Source organism: Hyla sarda, unplaced genomic scaffold (genome assembly GCF_029499605.1).
Source record: "Hyla sarda isolate aHylSar1 unplaced genomic scaffold, aHylSar1.hap1 scaffold_480, whole genome shotgun sequence".
NCBI lineage: Eukaryota > Metazoa > Chordata > Amphibia > Anura > Hylidae > Hyla > Hyla sarda.
This window is the reverse complement of record NW_026610492.1, coordinates 1,420-15,195: the sequence shown is the minus strand read 5'-3', so window position 1 is coordinate 15,195 and position 13,776 is coordinate 1,420. Positions and strand designations below refer to the sequence as shown.

The 13,776-nt window shown below is 46.0% G+C and overlaps 6 non-coding genes across 6 annotated transcripts; all 6 read right to left on the bottom strand.

Annotated features, from left to right (window-relative positions):
* Positions 1–1,469: 1,469 nt before the first annotated feature.
* On the bottom strand, positions 1,470–1,660 carry LOC130336508 (U2 spliceosomal RNA). The gene has a single exon (XR_008877930.1). It is a non-coding gene; the product is annotated as a U2 spliceosomal RNA (small nuclear RNA).
* A 2,089-nt stretch (positions 1,661–3,749) lies between these two features.
* On the bottom strand, positions 3,750–3,940 carry LOC130336610 (U2 spliceosomal RNA). The gene has a single exon (XR_008878022.1). It is a non-coding gene; the product is annotated as a U2 spliceosomal RNA (small nuclear RNA).
* Positions 3,941–6,024: 2,084 nt separating this feature from the next.
* On the bottom strand, positions 6,025–6,215 carry LOC130336598 (U2 spliceosomal RNA). Its single transcript, XR_008878010.1, has one exon. It is a non-coding gene; the product is annotated as a U2 spliceosomal RNA (small nuclear RNA).
* A 2,093-nt stretch (positions 6,216–8,308) lies between these two features.
* On the bottom strand, positions 8,309–8,499 carry LOC130336586 (U2 spliceosomal RNA). Its single transcript, XR_008877999.1, has one exon. It is a non-coding gene; the product is annotated as a U2 spliceosomal RNA (small nuclear RNA).
* A 2,099-nt stretch (positions 8,500–10,598) lies between these two features.
* Positions 10,599–10,789, bottom strand: LOC130336573 (U2 spliceosomal RNA). The gene has a single exon (XR_008877987.1). It is a non-coding gene; the product is annotated as a U2 spliceosomal RNA (small nuclear RNA).
* A 2,087-nt stretch (positions 10,790–12,876) lies between these two features.
* LOC130336552 (U2 spliceosomal RNA) lies at positions 12,877–13,068 on the bottom strand. Its single transcript, XR_008877973.1, has one exon. It is a non-coding gene; the product is annotated as a U2 spliceosomal RNA (small nuclear RNA).
* Positions 13,069–13,776: the final 708 nt, after the last annotated feature.

Below are 13,776 nucleotides of genomic sequence, written 5' to 3'. Positions count from 1 at the left end.
CACTGTAGTTCTGAGGGTTCTAGATGGATGCAACAATCTCCTGTTGCTTCTATGAAGGCCATAATAGACGACATCACCAAACAGCTCCATAGTCACATACACAGCAAAGGAGAGATGTTGTTTACACCTAGTGATGTCAGTGGTATTGAGTGACATCACAGCACAGTGCTAAGGCTCCTGGGCCTGGACACAGCAGCGGCTGCAATATCTCAACGGAGAATACGTTTATATATATGTGTGTGTGTGCGCGTATATATATATATATATATATATATATATATATATATATATATATATTTCTCCGCCGAAATCACTTTTAAACCCATTTCCACCTTTTTTTCCCTTCTCTTCCTCTTACTTTTTTTTCACGTTTTTTTACGTTTTTCTCCTTTTCGCCTCTTTTCTGGGCGTATTATTCTTCTTTTTCTTCTTTTTTTTCGTCTAATGCATACCCCATCAGTGCAGCAATGCTTATTCAATACCGCCAGCAGATGGAGACACTGGGGGATAATTTTCTAAGGATTTATACTGATTTTTCCTGTCTGAATTTGTCGCACAGAAAGTTGCAGGCCAAATATGTGTGACATTTCTGCGACTTTAGCTTCTAGAGCATTTTTACAACATTATACATAGGTGCTGAATACATAAAAAGCGACTGTTCAGCGACAGACAAGTCGCATCGGCTGAAAGTAGGCCAGAATGTCAGTCCATGTTGGAGCAGGTTTAGATACAGTCTAAAGCATAGATCTCAAAGTCTGTGCACAGAATTTAGCAAGGGCCTCGCACCTTCTGATGCATCAGGTAGGTGCACTATAGCATAGCCTAACCCTCTGTACTTTGGTCTATATTGATGCGGGACATAGACAGCCAGCTGATGACCAATCCATTAGTGCAATGGATGGCTGGAAGCATTTGTCTTTGCCTTTGCAATACCACAGAAGCAATGCATGGTCAATGTACAGCAATGACACACCTGTGTGAACAGCCAGGAGACCCCCCCATGTTATGTTACATAGTTACATAGTTAGTACGGTCGAAAAAAGACATATGTCCATCAAGTTCAACCAGGGAATTAAGGGGTAGGGGTGTGGCGCGATATTGGGGAAGGGATGAGATTTTATATTTCTTCATAAGCATTAATCTTATTTTGTCAATTAGGAACATTCAGCACCCACCCGCTATCAAGGCAGCTGCCTATCATGTCATGCCCTACCTGCACAGGTGTGCTGGCTACTCAAATGATCCAATTAAGGAGGCCATTTAGTCAGCAGCAGCAGAAGTCCTGTGCCTGGACGCTCCAACAGCGGCCAGACACAAGCAGAAGCAGCAGAAGCAGCAGCAGCACCACCTTTTGTTTTTTGGCTGCAGCAGCAGCAGCAGCAGCAGCAAGGCCCACAGGGCTGGCTAGCTGGCTAGCCAGCAAGCAGGTAGCAATGAAAGTAGGAATCTTTCTTTTTAACCCTGTAAGGGGGTGGTGCACTGTACCCGAAGATACTGCCATATCGGGTCAATGCATAGGGCGACGGAAGCAAGCTTCGAAATCGGCCCCCGTTCTCAAAAATCCATTTAATATATGGTCCCCAGATAGGGGACGTATCAGATATTAAACTGATAAGAACAGATACTACACTTGATCTTAGCCAAAAGGCCGAGAAGCGATAACCGTGAAAGGGGCGGGCCCAACAAGGTCCCCTTCATGGGCACTATCACTGCTTGCTGTCAGGGAGGCTGCCAGACAATTTTCCATGCACACTCTGGGCTGGGGGGCAGTCAACCACCAGTACACACAGCAGAACCTAAACCCATACCATTATTGCTAAGCAGCAAGACAGGGGCCCATTGCACTCCCACGGGGCCTTTTTAAATGCAATCCATAACCCGGATTTGCCAGGAACCCTTCTTACTCCTCCTACTTGCATGTGACACTGGGCTTAGGATCTGCATAGGAAACACACACACAAGCACACACCTACCTTTGTTGCCTGCAGATGCCTCCTTGGCTGTCCCCAAACGGTATCAAACCAACACCCACGGGAAGCTGTAAGCATAGAGGACATGCCTGCACCCCATTGGACTTACCTGTGTGGGTTAAATCCGGGTTATTTGACAACCTATGGCGGTGATGGTTCTGCTCAGGCAGAGCAGTGCTGATGCTCCTCATAAAGCTGTCGCTGCTGTGAAGGTTCTAGGTGACATCACAATCCCTATGGTTACATACACGACAAAGCTGGGTTGTTGTTGTTTACACTCTGCAAGGCCTGTGGAAGTGAGTGACATCATAGCACTGTAGTTCTGAGGGTTCTAGATGGATGCAACAATCTCCTGTTGCTTCTATGAAGGCCATAATAGACGACATCACCAAACAGCTCCATAGTCACATACACAGCAAAGGAGAGATGTTGTTTACACCTAGTGATGTCAGTGGTATTGAGTGACATCACAGCACAGTGCTAAGGCTCCTGGGCCTGGACACAGCAGCGGCTGCAATATCTCAACGGAGAATACGTTTATATATATGTGTGTGTGTGCGCGTATATATATATATATATATATATATATATATATATATATATATATTTCTCCGCCGAAATCACTTTTAAACCCATTTCCACCTTTTTTTCCCTTCTCTTCCTCTTACTTTTTTTTCACGTTTTTTTACGTTTTTCTCCTTTTCGCCTCTTTTCTGGGCGTATTATTCTTCTTTTTCTTCTTTTTTTTCGTCTAATGCATACCCCATCAGTGCAGCAATGCTTATTCAATACCGCCAGCAGATGGAGACACTGGGGGATAATTTTCTAAGGATTTATACTGATTTTTCCTGTCTGAATTTGTCGCACAGAAAGTTGCAGGCCAAATATGTGTGACATTTCTGCGACTTTAGCTTCTAGAGCATTTTTACAACATTATACATAGGTGCTGAATACATAAAAAGCGACTGTTCAGCGACAGACAAGTCGCATCGGCTGAAAGTAGGCCAGAATGTCAGTCCATGTTGGAGCAGGTTTAGATACAGTCTAAAGCATAGATCTCAAAGTCTGTGCACAGAATTTAGCAAGGGCCTCGCACCTTCTGATGCATCAGGTAGGTGCACTATAGCATAGCCTAACCCTCTGTACTTTGGTCTATATTGATGCGGGACATAGACAGCCAGCTGATGACCAATCCATTAGTGCAATGGATGGCTGGAAGCATTTGTCTTTGCCTTTGCAATACCACAGAAGCAATGCATGGTCAATGTACAGCAATGACACACCTGTGTGAACAGCCAGGAGACCCCCCCATGTTATGTTACATAGTTACATAGTTAGTACGGTCGAAAAAAGACATATGTCCATCAAGTTCAACCAGGGAATTAAGGGGTAGGGGTGTGGCGCGATATTGGGGAAGGGATGAGATTTTATATTTCTTCATAAGCATTAATCTTATTTTGTCAATTAGGAACATTCAGCACCCACCCGCTATCAAGGCAGCTGCCTATCATGTCATGCCCTACCTGCACAGGTGTGCTGGCTACTCAAATGATCCAATTAAGGAGGCCATTTAGTCAGCAGCAGCAGAAGTCCTGTGCCTGGACGCTCCAACAGCGGCCAGACACAAGCAGAAGCAGCAGAAGCAGCAGCAGCACCACCTTTTGTTTTTTGGCTGCAGCAGCAGCAGCAGCAGCAGCAAGGCCCACAGGGCTGGCTAGCTGGCTAGCCAGCAAGCAGGTAGCAATGAAAGTAGGAATCTTTCTTTTTAACCCTGTAAGGGGGTGGTGCACTGTACCCGAAGATACTGCCATATCGGGTCAATGCATAGGGCGACGGAAGCAAGCTTCGAAATCGGCCCCCGTTCTCAAAAATCCATTTAATATATGGTCCCCAGATAGGGGACGTATCAGATATTAAACTGATAAGAACAGATACTACACTTGATCTTAGCCAAAAGGCCGAGAAGCGATAACCGTGAAAGGGGCGGGCCCAACAAGGTCCCCTTCATGGGCACTATCACTGCTTGCTGTCAGGGAGGCTGCCAGACAATTTTCCATGCACACTCTGGGCTGGGGGGCAGTCAACCACCAGTACACACAGCAGAACCTAAACCCATACCATTATTGCTAAGCAGCAAGACAGGGGCCCATTGCACTCCCACGGGGCCTTTTTAAATGCAATCCATAACCCGGATTTGCCAGGAACCCTTCTTACTCCTCCTACTTGCATGTGACACTGGGCTTAGGATCTGCATAGGAAACACACACACAAGCACACACCTACCTTTGTTGCCTGCAGATGCCTCCTTGGCTGTCCCCAAACGGTATCAAACCAACACCCACGGGAAGCTGTAAGCATAGAGGACATGCCTGCACCCCATTGGACTTACCTGTGTGGGTTAAATCCGGGTTATTTGACAACCTATGGCGGTGATGGTTCTGCTCAGGCAGAGCAGTGCTGATGCTCCTCATAAAGCTGTCGCTGCTGTGAAGGTTCTAGGTGACATCACAATCCCTATGGTTACATACACGACAAAGCTGGGTTGTTGTTGTTTACACTCTGCAAGGCCTGTGGAAGTGAGTGACATCATAGCACTGTAGTTCTGAGGGTTCTAGATGGATGCAACAATCTCCTGTTGCTTCTATGAAGGCCATAATAGACGACATCACCAAACAGCTCCATAGTCACATACACAGCAAAGGAGAGATGTTGTTTACACCTAGTGATGTCAGTGGTATTGAGTGACATCACAGCACAGTGCTAAGGCTCCTGGGCCTGGACACAGCAGCGGCTGCAATATCTCAACGGAGAATACGTTTATATATATGTGTGTGTGTGCGCGTATATATATATATATATATATATATATATATATATATATATTCTCCGCCGAAATCACTTTTAAACCCATTTCCACCTTTTTTTCCCTTCTCTTCCTCTTACTTTTTTTTCACGTTTTTTTACGTTTTTCTCCTTTTCGCCTCTTTTCTGGGCGTATTATTCTTCTTTTTCTTCTTTTTTTTCGTCTAATGCATACCCCATCAGTGCAGCAATGCTTATTCAATACCGCCAGCAGATGGAGACACTGGGGGATAATTTTCTAAGGATTTATACTGATTTTTCCTGTCTGAATTTGTCGCACAGAAAGTTGCAGGCCAAATATGTGTGACATTTCTGCGACTTTAGCTTCTAGAGCATTTTTACAACATTATACATAGGTGCTGAATACATAAAAAGCGACTGTTCAGCGACAGACAAGTCGCATCGGCTGAAAGTAGGCCAGAATGTCAGTCCATGTTGGAGCAGGTTTAGATACAGTCTAAAGCATAGATCTCAAAGTCTGTGCACAGAATTTAGCAAGGGCCTCGCACCTTCTGATGCATCAGGTAGGTGCACTATAGCATAGCCTAACCCTCTGTACTTTGGTCTATATTGATGCGGGACATAGACAGCCAGCTGATGACCAATCCATTAGTGCAATGGATGGCTGGAAGCATTTGTCTTTGCCTTTGCAATACCACAGAAGCAATGCATGGTCAATGTACAGCAATGACACACCTGTGTGAACAGCCAGGAGACCCCCCCATGTTATGTTACATAGTTACATAGTTAGTACGGTCGAAAAAAGACATATGTCCATCAAGTTCAACCAGGGAATTAAGGGGTAGGGGTGTGGCGCGATATTGGGGAAGGGATGAGATTTTATATTTCTTCATAAGCATTAATCTTATTTTGTCAATTAGGAACATTCAGCACCCACCCGCTATCAAGGCAGCTGCCTATCATGTCATGCCCTACCTGCACAGGTGTGCTGGCTACTCAAATGATCCAATTAAGGAGGCCATTTAGTCAGCAGCAGCAGAAGTCCTGTGCCTGGACGCTCCAACAGCGGCCAGACACAAGCAGAAGCAGCAGAAGCAGCAGCAGCACCACCTTTTGTTTTTTGGCTGCAGCAGCAGCAGCAGCAGCAGCAAGGCCCACAGGGCTGGCTAGCTGGCTAGCCAGCAAGCAGGTAGCAATGAAAGTAGGAATCTTTCTTTTTAACCCTGTAAGGGGGTGGTGCACTGTACCCGAAGATACTGCCATATCGGGTCAATGCATAGGGCGACGGAAGCAAGCTTCGAAATCGGCCCCCGTTCTCAAAAATCCATTTAATATATGGTCCCCAGATAGGGGACGTATCAGATATTAAACTGATAAGAACAGATACTACACTTGATCTTAGCCAAAAGGCCGAGAAGCGATAACCGTGAAAGGGGCGGGCCCAACAAGGTCCCCTTCATGGGCACTATCACTGCTTGCTGTCAGGGAGGCTGCCAGACAATTTTCCATGCACACTCTGGGCTGGGGGGCAGTCAACCACCAGTACACACAGCAGAACCTAAACCCATACCATTATTGCTAAGCAGCAAGACAGGGGCCCATTGCACTCCCACGGGGCCTTTTTAAATGCAATCCATAACCCGGATTTGCCAGGAACCCTTCTTACTCCTCCTACTTGCATGTGACACTGGGCTTAGGATCTGCATAGGAAACACACACACAAGCACACACCTACCTTTGTTGCCTGCAGATGCCTCCTTGGCTGTCCCCAAACGGTATCAAACCAACACCCACGGGAAGCTGTAAGCATAGAGGACATGCCTGCACCCCATTGGACTTACCTGTGTGGGTTAAATCCGGGTTATTTGACAACCTATGGCGGTGATGGTTCTGCTCAGGCAGAGCAGTGCTGATGCTCCTCATAAAGCTGTCGCTGCTGTGAAGGTTCTAGGTGACATCACAATCCCTATGGTTACATACACGACAAAGCTGGGTTGTTGTTGTTTACACTCTGCAAGGCCTGTGGAAGTGAGTGACATCATAGCACTGTAGTTCTGAGGGTTCTAGATGGATGCAACAATCTCCTGTTGCTTCTATGAAGGCCATAATAGACGACATCACCAAACAGCTCCATAGTCACATACACAGCAAAGGAGAGATGTTGTTTACACCTAGTGATGTCAGTGGTATTGAGTGACATCACAGCACAGTGCTAAGGCTCCTGGGCCTGGACACAGCAGCGGCTGCAATATCTCAACGGAGAATACGTTTATATATATGTGTGTGTGTGCGCGTATATATATATATATATATATATATATATATATATATATATATATATATTTCTCCGCCGAAATCACTTTTAAACCCATTTCCACCTTTTTTTCCCTTCTCTTCCTCTTACTTTTTTTTCACGTTTTTTTACGTTTTTCTCCTTTTCGCCTCTTTTCTGGGCGTATTATTCTTCTTTTTCTTCTTTTTTTTCGTCTAATGCATACCCCATCAGTGCAGCAATGCTTATTCAATACCGCCAGCAGATGGAGACACTGGGGGATAATTTTCTAAGGATTTATACTGATTTTTCCTGTCTGAATTTGTCGCACAGAAAGTTGCAGGCCAAATATGTGTGACATTTCTGCGACTTTAGCTTCTAGAGCATTTTTACAACATTATACATAGGTGCTGAATACATAAAAAGCGACTGTTCAGCGACAGACAAGTCGCATCGGCTGAAAGTAGGCCAGAATGTCAGTCCATGTTGGAGCAGGTTTAGATACAGTCTAAAGCATAGATCTCAAAGTCTGTGCACAGAATTTAGCAAGGGCCTCGCACCTTCTGATGCATCAGGTAGGTGCACTATAGCATAGCCTAACCCTCTGTACTTTGGTCTATATTGATGCGGGACATAGACAGCCAGCTGATGACCAATCCATTAGTGCAATGGATGGCTGGAAGCATTTGTCTTTGCCTTTGCAATACCACAGAAGCAATGCATGGTCAATGTACAGCAATGACACACCTGTGTGAACAGCCAGGAGACCCCCCCATGTTATGTTACATAGTTACATAGTTAGTACGGTCGAAAAAAGACATATGTCCATCAAGTTCAACCAGGGAATTAAGGGGTAGGGGTGTGGCGCGATATTGGGGAAGGGATGAGATTTTATATTTCTTCATAAGCATTAATCTTATTTTGTCAATTAGGAACATTCAGCACCCACCCGCTATCAAGGCAGCTGCCTATCATGTCATGCCCTACCTGCACAGGTGTGCTGGCTACTCAAATGATCCAATTAAGGAGGCCATTTAGTCAGCAGCAGCAGAAGTCCTGTGCCTGGACGCTCCAACAGCGGCCAGACACAAGCAGAAGCAGCAGAAGCAGCAGCAGCACCACCTTTTGTTTTTTGGCTGCAGCAGCAGCAGCAGCAGCAGCAAGGCCCACAGGGCTGGCTAGCTGGCTAGCCAGCAAGCAGGTAGCAATGAAAGTAGGAATCTTTCTTTTTAACCCTGTAAGGGGGTGGTGCACTGTACCCGAAGATACTGCCATATCGGGTCAATGCATAGGGCGACGGAAGCAAGCTTCGAAATCGGCCCCCGTTCTCAAAAATCCATTTAATATATGGTCCCCAGATAGGGGACGTATCAGATATTAAACTGATAAGAACAGATACTACACTTGATCTTAGCCAAAAGGCCGAGAAGCGATAACCGTGAAAGGGGCGGGCCCAACAAGGTCCCCTTCATGGGCACTATCACTGCTTGCTGTCAGGGAGGCTGCCAGACAATTTTCCATGCACACTCTGGGCTGGGGGGCAGTCAACCACCAGTACACACAGCAGAACCTAAACCCATACCATTATTGCTAAGCAGCAAGACAGGGGCCCATTGCACTCCCACGGGGCCTTTTTAAATGCAATCCATAACCCGGATTTGCCAGGAACCCTTCTTACTCCTCCTACTTGCATGTGACACTGGGCTTAGGATCTGCATAGGAAACACACACACAAGCACACACCTACCTTTGTTGCCTGCAGATGCCTCCTTGGCTGTCCCCAAACGGTATCAAACCAACACCCACGGGAAGCTGTAAGCATAGAGGACATGCCTGCACCCCATTGGACTTACCTGTGTGGGTTAAATCCGGGTTATTTGACAACCTATGGCGGTGATGGTTCTGCTCAGGCAGAGCAGTGCTGATGCTCCTCATAAAGCTGTCGCTGCTGTGAAGGTTCTAGGTGACATCACAATCCCTATGGTTACATACACGACAAAGCTGGGTTGTTGTTGTTTACACTCTGCAAGGCCTGTGGAAGTGAGTGACATCATAGCACTGTAGTTCTGAGGGTTCTAGATGGATGCAACAATCTCCTGTTGCTTCTATGAAGGCCATAATAGACGACATCACCAAACAGCTCCATAGTCACATACACAGCAAAGGAGAGATGTTGTTTACACCTAGTGATGTCAGTGGTATTGAGTGACATCACAGCACAGTGCTAAGGCTCCTGGGCCTGGACACAGCAGCGGCTGCAATATCTCAACGGAGAATACGTTTATATATATGTGTGTGTGTGCGCGTATATATATATATATATATATATATATATATATATATATATATATATATATATATTTCTCCGCCGAAATCACTTTTAAACCCATTTCCACCTTTTTTTCCCTTCTCTTCCTCTTACTTTTTTTTCACGTTTTTTTACGTTTTTCTCCTTTTCGCCTCTTTTCTGGGCGTATTATTCTTCTTTTTCTTCTTTTTTTTCGTCTAATGCATACCCCATCAGTGCAGCAATGCTTATTCAATACCGCCAGCAGATGGAGACACTGGGGGATAATTTTCTAAGGATTTATACTGATTTTTCCTGTCTGAATTTGTCGCACAGAAAGTTGCAGGCCAAATATGTGTGACATTTCTGCGACTTTAGCTTCTAGAGCATTTTTACAACATTATACATAGGTGCTGAATACATAAAAAGCGACTGTTCAGCGACAGACAAGTCGCATCGGCTGAAAGTAGGCCAGAATGTCAGTCCATGTTGGAGCAGGTTTAGATACAGTCTAAAGCATAGATCTCAAAGTCTGTGCACAGAATTTAGCAAGGGCCTCGCACCTTCTGATGCATCAGGTAGGTGCACTATAGCATAGCCTAACCCTCTGTACTTTGGTCTATATTGATGCGGGACATAGACAGCCAGCTGATGACCAATCCATTAGTGCAATGGATGGCTGGAAGCATTTGTCTTTGCCTTTGCAATACCACAGAAGCAATGCATGGTCAATGTACAGCAATGACACACCTGTGTGAACAGCCAGGAGACCCCCCCATGTTATGTTACATAGTTACATAGTTAGTACGGTCGAAAAAAGACATATGTCCATCAAGTTCAACCAGGGAATTAAGGGGTAGGGGTGTGGCGCGATATTGGGGAAGGGATGAGATTTTATATTTCTTCATAAGCATTAATCTTATTTTGTCAATTAGGAACATTCAGCACCCACCCGCTATCAAGGCAGCTGCCTATCATGTCATGCCCTACCTGCACAGGTGTGCTGGCTACTCAAATGATCCAATTAAGGAGGCCATTTAGTCAGCAGCAGCAGAAGTCCTGTGCCTGGACGCTCCAACAGCGGCCAGACACAAGCAGAAGCAGCAGAAGCAGCAGCAGCACCACCTTTTGTTTTTTGGCTGCAGCAGCAGCAGCAGCAGCAGCAAGGCCCACAGGGCTGGCTAGCTGGCTAGCCAGCAAGCAGGTAGCAATGAAAGTAGGAATCTTTCTTTTTAACCCTGTAAGGGGGTGGTGCACTGTACCCGAAGATACTGCCATATCGGGTCAATGCATAGGGCGACGGAAGCAAGCTTCGAAATCGGCCCCCGTTCTCAAAAATCCATTTAATATATGGTCCCCAGATAGGGGACGTATCAGATATTAAACTGATAAGAACAGATACTACACTTGATCTTAGCCAAAAGGCCGAGAAGCGATAACCGTGAAAGGGGCGGGCCCAACAAGGTCCCCTTCATGGGCACTATCACTGCTTGCTGTCAGGGAGGCTGCCAGACAATTTTCCATGCACACTCTGGGCTGGGGGGCAGTCAACCACCAGTACACACAGCAGAACCTAAACCCATACCATTATTGCTAAGCAGCAAGACAGGGGCCCATTGCACTCCCACGGGGCCTTTTTAAATGCAATCCATAACCCGGATTTGCCAGGAACCCTTCTTACTCCTCCTACTTGCATGTGACACTGGGCTTAGGATCTGCATAGGAAACACACACACAAGCACACACCTACCTTTGTTGCCTGCAGATGCCTCCTTGGCTGTCCCCAAACGGTATCAAACCAACACCCACGGGAAGCTGTAAGCATAGAGGACATGCCTGCACCCCATTGGACTTACCTGTGTGGGTTAAATCCGGGTTATTTGACAACCTATGGCGGTGATGGTTCTGCTCAGGCAGAGCAGTGCTGATGCTCCTCATAAAGCTGTCGCTGCTGTGAAGGTTCTAGGTGACATCACAATCCCTATGGTTACATACACGACAAAGCTGGGTTGTTGTTGTTTACACTCTGCAAGGCCTGTGGAAGTGAGTGACATCATAGCACTGTAGTTCTGAGGGTTCTAGATGGATGCAACAATCTCCTGTTGCTTCTATGAAGGCCATAATAGACGACATCACCAAACAGCTCCATAGTCACATACACAGCAAAGGAGAGATGTTGTTTACACCTAGTGATGTCAGTGGTATTGAGTGACATCACAGCACAGTGCTAAGGCTCCTGGGCCTGGACACAGCAGCGGCTGCAATATCTCAACGGAGAATACGTTTATATATATGTGTGTGTGTGCGCGTATATATATATATATATATATATATATATATATATATATATATTTCTCCGCCGAAATCACTTTTAAACCCATTTCCACCTTTTTTTCCCTTCTCTTCCTCTTACTTTTTTTTCACGTTTTTTTACGTTTTTCTCCTTTTCGCCTCTTTTCTGGGCGTATTATTCTTCTTTTTCTTCTTTTTTTTCGTCTAATGCATACCCCATCAGTGCAGCAATGCTTATTCAATACCGCCAGCAGATGGAGACACTGGGGGATAATTTTCTAAGGATTTATACTGATTTTTCCTGTCTGAATTTGTCGCACAGAAAGTTGCAGGCCAAATATGTGTGACATTTCTGCGACTTTAGCTTCTAGAGCATTTTTACAACATTATACATAGGTGCTGAATACATAAAAAGCGACTGTTCAGCGACAGACAAGTCGCATCGGCTGAAAGTAGGCCAGAATGTCAGTCCATGTTGGAGCAGGTTTAGATACAGTCTAAAGCATAGATCTCAAAGTCTGTGCACAGAATTTAGCAAGGGCCTCGCACCTTCTGATGCATCAGGTAGGTGCACTATAGCATAGCCTAACCCTCTGTACTTTGGTCTATATTGATGCGGGACATAGACAGCCAGCTGATGACCAATCCATTAGTGCAATGGATGGCTGGAAGCATTTGTCTTTGCCTTTGCAATACCACAGAAGCAATGCATGGTCAATGTACAGCAATGACACACCTGTGTGAACAGCCAGGAGACCCCCCCATGTTATGTTACATAGTTACATAGTTAGTACGGTCGAAAAAAGACATATGTCCATCAAGTTCAACCAGGGAATTAAGGGGTAGGGGTGTGGCGCGATATTGGGGAAGGGATGAGATTTTATATTTCTTCATAAGCATTAATCTTATTTTGTCAATTAGGAACATTCAGCACCCACCCGCTATCAAGGCAGCTGCCTATCATGTCATGCCCTACCTGCACAGGTGTGCTGGCTACTCAAATGATCCAATTAAGGAGGCCATTTAGTCAGCAGCAGCAGAAGTCCTGTGCCTGGACGCTCCAACAGCGGCCAGACACAAGCAGAAGCAGCAGAAGCAGCAGCAGCACCACCTTTTGTTTTTTGGCTGCAGCAGCAGCAGCAGCAGCAGCAAGGCCCACAGGGCTGGCTAGCTGGCTAGCCAGCAAGCAGGTAGCAATGAAAGTAGGAATCTTTCTTTTTAACCCTGTAAGGGGGTGGTGCACTGTACCCGAAGATACTGCCATATCGGGTCAATGCATAGGGCGACGGAAGCAAGCTTCGAAATCGGCCCCCGTTCTCAAAAATCCATTTAATATATGGTCCCCAGATAGGGGACGTATCAGATATTAAACTGATAAGAACAGATACTACACTTGATCTTAGCCAAAAGGCCGAAGAAGCGATAACCGTGAAAGGGGCGGGCCCAACAAGGTCCCCTTCATGGGCACTATCACTGCTTGCTGTCAGGGAGGCTGCCAGACAATTTTCCATGCACACTCTGGGCTGGGGGGCAGTCAACCACCAGTACACACAGCAGAACCTAAACCCATACCATTATTGCTAAGCAGCAAGACAGGGGCCCATTGCACTCCCACGGGGCCTTTTTAAATGCAATCCATAACCCGGATTTGCCAGGAACCCTTCTTACTCCTCCTACTTGCATGTGACACTGGGCTTAGGATCTGCATAGGAAACACACACACAAGCACACACCTACCTTTGTTGCCTGCAGATGCCTCCTTGGCTGTCCCCAAACGGTATCAAACCAACACCCACGGGAAGCTGTAAGCATAGAGGACATGCCTGCACCCCATTGGACTTACCTGTGTGGGTTAAATCCGGGTTATTTGACAACCTATGGCGGTGATGGTTCTGCTCAGGCAGAGCAGTGCTGATGCTCCTCATAAAGCTGTCGCTGCTGTGAAGGTTCTAGGTGACATCACAATCCCTATGGTTACATACACGACAAAGCTGGGTTGTTGTTGTTTACACTCTGCAAGGCCTGTGGAAGTGAGTGACATCATAGCACTGTAGTTCTGAGGGTTCTAGATGGATGCAACAATCTCCTGTTGCTTCTATGAAGGCCATAATAGACGACATCACCAAACAGCT